At 51.2% G+C, this 12,511-nt stretch overlaps 1 protein-coding gene across 1 annotated transcript in view; it reads right to left on the reverse strand.

The window, feature by feature from the left end:
• The window catches only part of N4BP2 (NEDD4 binding protein 2), a 70,539-nt gene extending 60,242 nt beyond the window's left edge, over positions 1-10,297 (reverse strand). The window contains exons 1-2 of the mRNA XM_056125580.1: positions 10,202-10,297; positions 5,138-5,200 (exon numbers count right to left, since the gene is read on the reverse strand). The gene's annotated coding sequence lies outside the window, so the exon portion shown is untranslated. The remainder of the gene's footprint in view (positions 1-5,137; positions 5,201-10,201) is intronic.
• Between the last annotated feature and the right edge of the window lie 2,214 nt (positions 10,298-12,511).

A 12,511-nucleotide genomic window follows, 5' to 3' on the forward strand; every position in this document is an offset into this window, starting at 1 on the left:
CCCTGAGCACAGATAGATGTGGAGCGAATCACGAATCACGACCATCCTGTTATTCGTCGATTGCCTCGAGCAGGCCCCAGTAACGTCTCCTTCATCCTAGCCCTGAGATTTTTAAGAAAGTGCTATACTCAAGGCTCTTTAGGAGAATGAGACCCATCATTGTTACTGGTATTTGGCATATTGGGTACACCATAGGGAGTTTGCCAGAGTTTGTGGGCAGGTTACATTTGGTAGCCTTCTAGTTTGTCCAAAGTAGGAATGAGATAATAAGATGTCATAATAAGATGTCATAATAAGATTCTATAAAAAAAAAAAAAAAACCAGATGTGGAGCAGGGGAAAAAAAAAAGAAGAAAACAGGTTATTACAGGCAGAAAATTTGTCTTGTACAAGGTCAACTCCCGTTCTATCCTCAATTCCTCATATGGTCCCCCTAACACCACCAGGAGTGATCTCTGAACATGACATGGTGTGCCCCAAATTCCCAGCTCCCACACCCCACTCCCAAAAAAGGGAAAACAAAAGTTTTTAAATATACTGAGGTAAAAACATGATTGCCACTCAATGCTTCTTTTGCAAACCACAACACCCAAAAGGAGAGAGAGAACAAAAGGCAATACCCTGTCACAGAAGCAGGGTGGGATGGGGGGATGGGAGGTGGGAGGGATACTAGGACCCGTGGTGGTGGAAAATAGGCACTGGTGGAGGGATGGGTGTTTGATCATTGTACAATTGAAACCCAAGCACAAAAATTTGTAAATCTACAACTGTACCTCATGGTGTTTCATTAACAATAATTTTAAAAAAAAAATGTAAATGATGGCGAATGGGCACTGGTTGAAACCCAAGCACAAAAATTTGTAAGTCTACAACTGTACCTCATGGTGTTTCACTAATAAAAATTGAAAAAAAAAATACTGAGGTCAGAGAGATGGCTCAAAGGGCTTGAATGCATAATTTTCAGAGGGTCTGGGTTCAATCCCCAGTACTGCAAGGCCCCTCAAGCACCAATAGATATGGTCCAAATATTAAAATTTAATTAAAGGGGCCGGAGCAATAGCATAACGGGTAGGACGTTTGCCTTGCACGTGGCCGACCCGGGTTCAATCCCCAGCATCCCATATGGTCCCCTGAGCACTGTCAGGAGTAATTCCTGAGTGCAAAGCCAGGAGTAACCCTTGAGCATTGCTGGGTGTGTCCCAAAAAGGAAAAAAAAATTAAATTAAATTAAATTAAATTAAATACAGAGGGCAAGGAACTAGCCTAACACTAGAGCACTTGCCTGGAAAATATGAAGCCGTGGATTCAATACACAAAACCATAAATATTTTTCCTAAATGTCAAAATTTATACAATCAGCTAAAGTAGCCATGATATAAATTTATAGCACTAAATGCATACATTATTTTAAAAAATGAAGTTTTATAATCACCGGAGTCCCCTCCTCAACTCAAGAAACCAGCAAAAAAGCAAAATAAACCAAAAGCAGCAAAAAGGCATATTAAAGAAAAACAAAGAAATGAGAACCAGAGAGTGTAGGGCCTTGCCTTGCATTTGACGGAGCCCAAATCAACGCCCAGCACCACATTTCCCTGGTCACAACCAAGACAGAACCCCTGCTCACCCCATACAGAGCCAGGAACAGCCCCCCAACTCCCAAATCTCCCAGTAAAAAGACAAAGCTGAAATGAATGAAGTTTGAAATAGCAAGACTAGGGCTGGGGGATAAGGGAATCAATGAAACAACTGATGGTCATCTTATAATATCAAGAAAACTGACAAATCAATGACAACATTAGCCCAAAAAGAGCATTCATTATCAAAATTAAAGAGTCAGACAGATAGTACAGTGGGTAGGGCCTTGCTTTGCATGCTGCATACCCAGGTCCTATCCCCAGACGATGTAAGATCCCTCTAGCAACACCAGGAGTGATTTCCCAAGTATAAAGCCAAAAGCCCTGAGCACCAAAGGGAGGGAGGGAAGAGAGGGAGGAAGGGAAGGGGGAAGGGATGGGAGGGAAGGGAGGGAAAGGAAGGAAAGGAAGGGGGGGAGGGAAAGAGGGGAGGGAGGAAAGGAAGGAAGGGAAGGGAGAGAAAGGAGAGGAAGGAAGGAAGGAAGGAAGGAAGGAAGGAAGGAAGGAAGGAAGGAAGGAAGAGGGGAGGGAGGGATTAAGTTATTTGTTCTTCAAGCCTGTGCTTATTTCCACTCTGGAGAAGCCTGTGTTCTCTCTCAAACATGTACTTCTCCCTTTCTCTCCCCTCACATTTTCCAAAGACCAGAGCAATAGTACAGCGAATAGGGCACTTGCCTTGTATGCAGGGTTTAATTCCAGGTCCCCCAAGCCCCGCCAAGAGAGATAGATCCCCAAGTACAGAAACAGGAGTCAGCCCTTAGTACTGCCAGTTGATAGGGAGGGGAGGGGAAGGCAAGAAAGACAATAGAAGGAATCAATCAACCTGATTTCGATACTTAAGGAATTAAAATCACCTTTCGAACAACCGGTTAATAGAGAGAGGACAGGTGTGGGTTGAGGAGGTGTACACTCTGGTAAGGGTTTGGTGTTGGAATGTTGTATGCAAGAAAGTATCATTAGTAGTAGTATAAACCACAATGACCTCCCACCAAAAAAAAAAAAATTTTTTTTTTGTTTTTGAACCACACTGGCTCTGATCAGGATTTACTCCAGGCTCCTCTTGCTCAGGGATCACTCTTGGCAAGGCTCGGGGAACTGTACTACCTCTCAAGCATAACCAGCTCCAAAAAAAATTGTTAATGCTACTGAATGAAGAAAGCTGGAGCGATAGCACAGCGGGTAGGGCGTTTGCCTTGCATGTGGACAACCTGGGTTCGACTCCTCCATCCTTCTCGGAGAGCCCGGCAAGCTACCGAGAGTATTCCACCCGCATGGCAGAGCCTGGCAAGCTCCCCGTGGCGTATTCAATATGCCAAAAACAGTAACAAGTCTCACCATGGAGATGTTACTGGTGCCCGTCCAAGCAAATCGATGAACAACAGGAGGACAGTGCTACAGTGCTACTGAATGAAGAGTATATCCATTAACTAGAGTAAACCAGGGTAGGGGGAAGAGGCAGAGGGGCGGGGATCAGTGGTAGAACACCTAGTTGGCAACAGACTATAAGGTTGATCCCTTGCACTGCCCGTTATCACCAGGACAGCAATGTCAGATCTCCAGCACCTCAAACCAGTGAGAACCCAGCATCCTAACCAAATGTGTGATTTCAGCATACCACAAACCAAGTCTGTAATTCCAGAAACCATAGTAAAACTCCAAGTTTCATATGTAATAGAAAAATTAACTCAAAATTACTGGTTTTGATTATTGTGATTAAAAGTTTAGGACCACACCCAGCAATGTTCCAGGGTTACTCCTGGTTCTGCATTCAAGAAATACTCCTAGCAGTGCATCAAAGACCATACACAGTACTTGATACTGAACCCAGGTGGGATGCATGCAAGTCTAGAGCCCTACCCATTATATTATCTCTCAAGCCCCAAAACTATGAAATTAATTTTAGAGTGGGGGGGTGGGGGACCAACAGCAGGAGGCCAGAGCAACAGTACAGCAGGTAGGGCACTTGCCTTGCTCATTTCCAACCTGGGTTCAACCCCTGGAACCACATATGACCTCCCAAGCCCCACCAGGAAAGATCCCTAAACACAGAGTCAGAACACAGAACACTGACAGTTGTAGCCAAAAAAAATTAAAAAAAAAAAAAAAGATTAAAGAAAAAGAGTATAGAGGTTAACAGGCGTAAAGGCTCTTGTCTTATATACAGCTGATCTCAGTTTGATCCTGGCATCACATATAATCACCTGAGCAATACCAGGAGTGATTCCACAGTAATCAGGAATGGACTGCAAAGCAAGCGCCTTAACCCCATACCATCTCTTCGAACCCCCCAGCCCAACCTCCTTTAGCAGGTGCAGGGGGATGAGCAAGACTCATAATGGTTGGATCTAAGGTACAAAGGCATGAAGGACATAGACACCCACGAGTGTTCTAGAAGGCACTGCAACAACTGGTATCCAGTCAAAGCCCTCCCACGACAACAGCATGTGCTCTCCCCTGGAGAAACAGCCCCCAATTCAACAGATTAAAGTATATCTGTCCTAAGGGATACTAATAGAGGCTGGAGAGATAGTACAAGAATAATAGACAGATTCTGCCAAAGAATTACAGAAAGATACACTGTATCGCCATTGTTCCTTTACCCTTTACTGCCAACAGCAATGGCAGCCTTGCTTATTCTCTCAGTCTTCTAATACCAGACCCCTCAGACAAGAATTCCTTGTCTCCTCTTCCTCTATCTCCTTTTGGGGGTAGTCTACTCTCCTGAAACAGGAAAATTACCTGTTTTCCACACAAAATAAGCCATTACAGGAGCCAGAAAGATAGTACAGTGGGTAGGGTATGTGCCTTGCACACACAGTTAACTCGGGTTCAATTCCCAGGACCCGATATGGTCCCTGAGCTTTGCCAAGACTGAACCTGAGATCAGAGTCAGGAGTAAGCCCCGAGCACTTTTTGGGTCAGATGTGGCCCAAAAAACTAAAAAATAAATAAGCCACTTTAGATTTCTTTGCCTCCAAGGGGCTCTGTCCTAAACTTCCTTTTACCCCATCCCAGTCACCCTATACTTTTCAGTTGCATTAAATTTCCTTCAGTAAAGTTTGATTTAGACTGACTGAGACACTGTTCCCACCATACCCTGAATACACTGCTATCATACCGGTACAGTGTGGTAGAGTGGTATTGTATAGTGGTACAATACCACTCAAAGCCATTTAGACTCAATCTATAAGCTTCAAGTAGACAGTGAGTCTTATTCAGCAAACAAGAACTCAATAATGCTATGCTAGCACCAAAAAAGCCTAGTTCCTTGAAATATCAGACTATCTTAATTTTCAATTTTTTCAAAAATTTTAAATATGTTTATTTACAGGAATTTTCTCAGAGAAATGTTAAGGAAAAACAGAGAGCGAGAGCGCGCGCGAGAGAGAGAGAGAAAGAGAGAGAGAGAGAGAGAGAGAGAGAGAGAGAGAGATGTTCAAGAGAGAACACAGGCTTCTCCAGAGGGGAAAAAGCCTGAAATATCTTCTTTTAAATATAACTTACCAATTCAGTACCTGGAATACTCGGGTCCATAATAGAGAACATCTCTTTTCACAAAAAATGTACCTAGGAAAATAAATTTAATAATGAGAAAAGACCCTAGTTCAATCCATGGCATCATACACAGTGCACCCTGCAAAAATAAGCCATTAGTGATCCCTAAGCACAAAGCCAGGAGTGAGCACTGCCGGGAGCGTGAGCTGTAAGGGGGAGGGGACAGGAGGGAAGAGGAGGGTCAGGGAGGAGAAAAATGGGGAGGGGTAGGGAGTGGACAGAAGGGGAGGGAAAAAGAAAAAGAACTGTAAGGGATATATTTTGGGCCTGACCGTAGTCATTTTTTCACCAGATTAGGTTTTCTGCTAATGACCTCAGTCATTATAAAGGAGCAGCTTCACTGTGATGAAAGAACTTAAAAGCTCTTTGCCTCTGAGCAGGCAGTACAAGCTGCAGCTTGTATGCCTTCACAGCCAAGATTAAGACCAGGGAACTCTGTGACAAGGAGTTGCTGAGACAGCTGCACAACTAAAGGTGAAACTGTCCCAGGCTGTGCGTGGCCACTGCCGGGCTGGTGTGGCATCAGCTGTCCGCAAATCCATCACTGGGATTTTCCTGGTCATTAATGAAATACAGACAGAGACGCTTAAGTCTACAAAGGCAAGAGTGTTGGAGCAGTACAGCAAATAGAGCTTTGCACACCAGCTATCCAGGGTTCAATCCCTGACACTACGTGGTCCCTCAAGTACTGCCAGGAGTGATCCCTGAGCGCAGAGCTAGAATAAGCCCTGAGCACCACCAGGTGTGCCCCCCCTCCTACACACACACACACACACACACACACACACACACACAATCTACAATGGCAAGATATGAAGTTCCTGTTCCTACCAAGAAAACTCACACCACATCCAAGTGCAAGCAAGCATGAGGAGAACCTGAGAACCAAGAAGTCACTGCAAAGAACAGCTCTTCCCACCATCAAGACCTGCGCATCGCAGGGTCAATAAAACACAAACTGGCTCGCAAAACAAGAAAAAGAAGATATAACGCACTAGGAAGATGTAGGTAACCACCCCAGCCTTCAAGTTCCAAAGAGGGCCACCCATCATGTCCACTGAAACCAGAAGGCCGGTATGAGTTACCAGAACTGAAGCCAAGGGAAGCAGGAAACTAAAGAAGACAGTAAGGAAGGAAGGGAGCTTCTGTATTCAGGCGTAGATTCAACGACCTGGACAGAAGGCAGTACCTGACATAAGGTAGAAATGAAAGCAACAAAAAAAAAATGGTTAGCACTCTGAGGGAAGTGAGAGGGTAGGAGAAGTAAACAGAGTCACATCAGGAAGATCCTAAAAGTCAACAAGTACAAAGCTATTAATAAAAAAAAGTTCAAGGCTTTGAACTTCTGGGCTGGGAGATGATACAGAGGTAGGGTGCATGCCTTAAATGTGTGGGATCGTGGGTTCCATTTGATTCTGGCACTACTGAGGAAAAAAGACAATTTCAAAAGTCACACACACACACAAAGAAGTTCTTAGAGGAATTGCATGCTCAATTTTTTTTTCCGATTTGAGGTAACACAGGCAGTGTTCAAAGGTTATTTCTGTCTCTGTTTTCATGAGTTACTTCTGGTAGTGCTCAGGGAAAAGAAAAAAAAAAAAACCATGCTCTTTTAGGCCATGTTTTTCCCTTGCTTGCTTGTCTCAATGTTTCTTTGTTTGCCTATTTCCACTCTGGAGAAGCCTGTGTTCTCTCTTGAACACTCACTTCTCCTTTCTCTCCTCTAACATCTTTCTAAATAAGTTTCAATGAAAACCTTCGTGCTTCAAAATAATAATAATAATGATGAGGCCAGAGAGATAACAGTTGGTAAGGTGCCTGCCTTTAATACAGCTGACCCATGTTTTAAGCCAAGAAAGATACTTCATTTTTTTTTTTCTTTTTGGGTCACACCTGGCGATGCTCAGGGCTGACTCCTGGCTCTGCACTCAGAATCACTCCTGGCGATGCTCAGGGGACCATATGGGATGCTGGGAATCGAACAGGGGTCGGCCGCGTGCAAGGCAAACGCCCTACCCACTGTGCTGTCGCTCCAGCCCGAGCCAAGAAAGATACTTCAATTGGCAAGAGTACAAGCTTTGCACACAGGAGGCCCAGGTTCAATAACTCTGGCATTACATGGTCCCCTAAATACCTCAAGAACAATCTGGAGTACTGAACCAAGTAGACCCTGAGGACATCCAGGTGTGACCCAAAATGTAAATTTTTTTTTAAGTCTGTAAAGATAGCACAATGTAGGCCAGAGAGATAGCACAACGAATACGGTGCCTGCCTTGCACAAGGAAGACCCAGCACCACCATCAGGAGTGATATCTGAGCACAGGGTCAAGAATAAACTCTGAGCAGTCAGGTACCATCCAAAAACTGAATAAATAAAATTAAATCTGTGATATGTAGCAATCGGGGACTGAGAGAAAGCTCAACTGGCCCTGAGTTTGATCCCGTATAGCACACTGCTAGGTATAGTCCCAGAACCCTTGATAGCAAGAAGCACTGCCAACAAGTCACAGTCGGAGGACTGAATGGTGAGGCCACACAACTGAGTATTACTGCAATGATCCCCGAGTCTGATTACTGCTGGAAAGTCCTCCCACAGAAATAAAAATAAAATTTAAAGTAATAGTAATCTGTTGTGATTCCATACTTGGTCAGAAAAAATGATACTTTAAAAAAAAATTACCTTATATATTTTCTTGGTTTCTTAATTGTTTTTTCAGCCGCACCCAGTGGTACTCAGGGTTACCAGAGATCACTCCTAGAGTACTCAGGGAACCATACGGGATGCCGGGGATCAAACCTGGGTCAAATGTGTGGAAGGCAAGAGCCTTACCTGTTGTGTTATCTCTCTAGCCCAACCATGTAAATTTTCAAATAAAAAACTGAAGGAAAGAAGGTAAAGATGGTTTTAAATTCACAGTAAAACCTGGTTACAGGTTTGCAAATGTCTAACCATCAGTAATCACAAAAAAAGCAAAGATACTAAAAGAAAGAAACCCCTCATATGGTTTTACCCCCAACCCCCCATATGGACCCAGAGGGAAAACCAGGAGTGATTCCTGAGCACAATCTGAGCAACACCAGGTATGGTTCCAAAAATAATTTGGGGGGGGGGGCGCTATGCTAATAGGTAGTTTCTACAGTATGCAAAATATTACGCCAACTTAAATCAAGAAAAAAATCATTAAGGTAATGTGAGGGCACATTTTCCATGAAATCCCTTCCCCTTACACTCTCCTCTGAAAGCAACTGAAGTCAACAGGTACAAAAATTGACATCCTCAGTACTCCACGATTTGCAATGAGCATTTTTCAAATCACGATTTCAAAAATTAGCTTTTTCTTTATGAACAAAAACTGCAGCCTCCTTGTAGGAGGGCGATCATTCCTTTCTTTAACCCTCTACACCACCGCAGCCCACCACCACCCCCCCCCAAAAAAAAACTACTAGCAAAGGTTCTGAAAAATGGATGTTAATCTCTGACCTTTAACAAAGGAAACTGAATCTGGCTTCTCCAAACCACGGAACACTGGATGCTGACACGGAGACAATCTCAAAAGCTTGTGCGGGTTCTTACACTACAACGTTTTTAAGGCTGCGGGCTGCTTTACCACGAGTTACAAAGCAAGCACAGGGTGTTGGAAAGAAAACCAATGTCAATAATGAAACGGAACGGAAAGGCTAAGGAATGACACGGTAAGATTTTTTCTTTTTTAAAGAAGAAAAGAAAAGGGGGAGGGGGGTAAGGCCAAAAAAAAAAAAAAGGTGGGAGAAGTGAAGCAGCAGCAAATCAGTTTTCAGAGAGGCCAGGAGGAGCGCCGGGATTTTCTTCCCAACGTTCCACCAATCCCCTGCGAGTCTGGGTTAACCAGTCTCCGGGCAAGCCGCGCCTCCTGATTGGCTCCGACGCGGCGAGTAGCAGCACCAGCCAATCAGGGCCCCGAGTCAGCACTGTGCCATGGAGACAACTACAACCACTGCATGGCGAGAAATGTGTACAAACCTGCCCGTGCCCAAGGCAGCGGGTCGACTTCTAAAGCGACTCAAAACCAGGCCCGAGCCGGAGCTGGCGCCAACACTTGCTTACGAGTATTACTCCAGCTGCCTCGGAGCAGGCCAAACACTGTTTGGATAACCGCCCCCCACCCACCCCCCAAAAAGGAAAAAAAAAAAAAAGCGCGCGTACGAGAAATCCACGGTGCCCCCTCCGGATAAAACGACTCACTCTCTAAGATCCATTTCCAACCCGGCATCCCCGAGAAGGGGGTCCGGCTCGGCGGCCCGGGGGGTGGGCCCCTGGGAGGACAAGGGTTCAAGTGAGGTCGCGGTGAAGATCCAAAGTTCCGAGGCGGGGTGGGGGGGAGGGGAACTCGGAGGGAGCAACGTGGACGAGGGTCACAGTGCAAGCGGCGAGAGCGCGGGCTCACGGCCGCGTCTCTCGCTCCCCCGCGGTCTCCCGGGGAGAGGGGGAGGGGGCCCGGAGAGTGACCACCGTGCTTTTGCAGCCCGCGGGAGTGAACAAATAAACAGCTCCGGCGGGACGACGACGGGCGGGGAGAGGGGTGGCCCGGAGTTTGCGCGGCTCCGCAGGCGCGCTGCGGGGCGCGAGGTCCCGTCCCGGCGGGAAGCGAGCAGAAGGCCGAGCCGAGGCTCGCGAGGGGGGCGGGAGGGGTGTGTCCCGGGGGCCTGGAGGCCCGCCAGGGACCCGGAGACCGGGGGGGAGCGGCGGCCGCCCGCGGCCGGCCTCGGGCTCCGCGCCAGGGCCCGCCTCCCGCCGGCGCCTCACTTCCCTTCCGTCCGCGCGGCCGGGCCCGCGGGCCGGACTCTCGGCTCGACCCACCTCCGGGGGTCCCCGGGCCGGGGTCCCCGCCGCGTCCTGCGCACGCCGCCGCGCCGGGGCCTCGGTTCCCAGCGGGCGCCGCCGGGGGGTGGTGGGGGGAACCCCGGAGCAGCCCACCGATTACACACGCACGCACGTACACGCACCCCCCGGGCCGCGCCAACGCCGCCCGTTACCTGCTCCGCGGCGCGGGCACCGGGGCGGCGCGGCCGCGTCGTCGAGGGCGCGGCGCGGCGCCGCCGGGTCCGCAGCCCTTTCCCGCCGCCGCCGCCGCCACTGCGCTCTCCGGCGCGGCGCCGCGCGGCCGAGCAGCGGGGGCCGCGGGAGGGGATGCGGGGGGGAGGCCGGGCGGGGGGCCGGCTGGCGGGCTGGCTGTGCGCGCGGGGCCGCCCGCGGGGAGACACTGCCGCTCTCCGTCCGCCCGCGGAAGAGCAGCCTCTGGCCCGGCCGCCGCAGCAACGCGGCCGCCGCGAGAGGGCGGGTGGGCGGCCGGCCGGCCGGCCGGCCGCGGAGGCGGGGTGGCGGCGTCGGGAACGGCTGCCACGTCGCCCAGGTGGGTCGCCGCCCTCCCCCGCCCCGGGCCGCGACCTCTGGCTCGTCCTCCCCGAGCCGCGCCGGGGACGCGGGCCGCGGCCTCGCCCGCCTCGCCCTCAGGGCCCCGCCGGGAACCCGACGGGAGCCGCCGCGGCCGGCCGGGCGCGAGGGTCGCCTGCGGGGACGAGCCCCTCTGGGGGGTTTTGTTTGATTCCAACGTGTTGGGGGGTGGGGGGGAAGGGGGGAAGAGCCCGAGGCGGGGACACGCACGGGCTGACCGGAGCGGCCACTCGCCGCTCCGGCCCCAACTAAGCCAGCGCGAGGCGGCCCCCGCCGCCGCCGCCGCCCGGGAGCAGCGCGCGAACGCCCCCTCCGCGGGGCCCCGCGCCGCTGCCGCCGGCTTCCGGGCGCGTGGCCGGCGCCTCGGCGCGCTCGGGAGCGGGAGACAAAGGCCCGCGGCGCGGTCTTGACGCGGCCGCCCCGGCCGGCGCGCCCCACGTGCGCGCAGGCTGCGGGCCCGGACCCGCAGCGCTCGGCTGCTGGCGCCCGCGGCCCGGCCTGGACCTCGCTCAGAGGATCGGGGGAGCGAGTAGAAAGATGCCCTGTTTTAACACACACGCGCGTGCGCGCGCCTGCTGCGTTTCCCCTACGCGCACACACACACGCCTGCTCCGTTCCCCTCTACACACACACACACACGCGTGCGCGCGCCTGCTGCGTTTCCCCTACGCACACAAACACACGCCTGCTCCGTTTCCCCCCTACACACGCACACACACACACACACGCGTGCGCGCGCCTGCTGCGTTCCCCCTACGCACACGAACACACACGCCTGCTCCGTTTCCCCCTACACACACACACACACACGCCTGCTCCGTTCCCCCTACACACACACACCCACACGCCTGCTCCGTTTCCCCCCTACACATACATACACACGCGCCTGCTGCGTTCCCCCTACACACACACGCCTGCTGCGTTCCCCCACACACACGCACCTGCTTCGTTTCCCCCATACACATACACGCAAGCCTGCTGCGTTCCCCCCTACACACACACGCTTACTGCGTTCCCCCACACACACACACGCCTGCTGCGTTCCCCCTACACACACACACACGCCTGCTCCGTTTCCCCCATACACAGACACACAAGCCTGCTGCGTTCCCCCCTACACACACACACACACGCCTGCTCCGTTTCCCCCTACACACACACACACGCCTGCTGTGTTCCCCCTACACACGAACACACACGCCTGCTCCGTTTCCCCCCTACACATACACGCCTGCTCCGTTCTCCCCCCCTACACACACACCCACACGCCTGCTCCGTTTCCCCCTACACACATACACGCACACACACCTGCTTCGTTTCCCCCCATACACATACACGCAAGCCTGCTGCGTTCCCCCTACACACACGCGCGCGCACGCTGCGTTCCCCCTACGCACACAAACACACACGCCTGCTCCGTTTCCCCCCCTACACACACACACGCCTGCTGCATTCCCCCTACACACACACGCACACACACCTGCTTCGTTTCCCCCCATACACATACACGCAAGCCTGTTGCGTTCCCCTCTACACACACACGCTTGCTGCGTTCCCCCTACACACACGCGCGTGCACGCTGCGTTCCCCTTACGCACACAAACACACACGCCTGCTCCGTTCCCCCCCACACACACACACGCCTGCTGCGTTCCCCCTACACACACGCCTGCTCCGTTTCCCCCCCTACACACACGCCTGCTCCGTTTCCTCCCTACACACACCCCTGCTGCGTTCCCCCCTACACACGCACACACACGCCTGCTCCGTTTCCCCCCATACCCATACATACAATCCTGCTGTTCCCCCCTACACACACACACGCCTGCTCCGTTTCCCCCCTACACACACACGCGCGCACGCTGCGTTCCCTCTACACACGAAAATGCACA

The sequence above is a fragment of the Sorex fumeus genome, unplaced genomic scaffold (genome assembly GCF_029834395.1).
Source record: "Sorex fumeus unplaced genomic scaffold, SorFum_2.1 ptg000055l, whole genome shotgun sequence".
Classification (NCBI taxonomy): domain Eukaryota; kingdom Metazoa; phylum Chordata; class Mammalia; order Eulipotyphla; family Soricidae; genus Sorex; species Sorex fumeus.